The sequence below is a fragment of the Lupinus angustifolius genome, chromosome LG20 (genome assembly GCF_001865875.1).
Source record: "Lupinus angustifolius cultivar Tanjil chromosome LG20, LupAngTanjil_v1.0, whole genome shotgun sequence".
Classification (NCBI taxonomy): domain Eukaryota; kingdom Viridiplantae; phylum Streptophyta; class Magnoliopsida; order Fabales; family Fabaceae; genus Lupinus; species Lupinus angustifolius.
The window spans coordinates 16,893,775-16,894,500 of record NC_032028.1 but is presented as its reverse complement, the minus strand read 5'-3'; positions in this window follow the sequence as shown (position 1 = coordinate 16,894,500).

The following is a 726-nucleotide window of genomic DNA, read 5'->3' as shown; positions in this document are numbered from 1 at the left end:
TTGTGTTTATGCCTTGTTGGGAAAGTATCCGACTTGAGGTCGTGAACTAGGGGGTACCCTAGTAAGGATACATGATATCACTGAACAACGATCGACCGACCGTAAGAGGCTTGGTCATGTGACCGTCCAGGAGTATTCGGTGATGGGTTGTCGTGATTGAGATGTTACCTTGAGCATGTACGGTTGACGTACTACCGGGTCCCACGAGAAGCATTCCTTATCGGGAGATGGCTTAAGGATGGGTCGATCATGTGTTTGATTACTACATTTGCATTTGACTCTAATTAAGAATGCATTGCATTGTGACTATGAAGTAGTGGAGAAGAAATGACGGGACGACTTAGAGCACCGTGATGTAAGCAGGGACGGCACTGATTGGACGGTGATTCGCCAACAGCGTCTTGAGGGAGAGTCTGGGTGAGACGAGTCCCTTGTATTCTTGGGGAGGTACCCTGTTGGATCAGACAGTTCTCACAGGCCAAACTAGGCAATCTCTGACAACCCCGGGATTGCATTCGAGATCGATGAGAGGGATGCCCTGAAAGCGTTTGTACGACCTAGGTCCGGGTAGGACTGTTCCTGAGGGAACCGATCGATCTATTTTTACTTCCTTGCGAGGATATGTTATTTCGGGTGCGTACAAAGCGGCTTGGTATGGGACCTGTACTCTCGATTATTTCCGATTAGGATGTTGGATGACTATTGATGTAAGGTGGATAATCATGA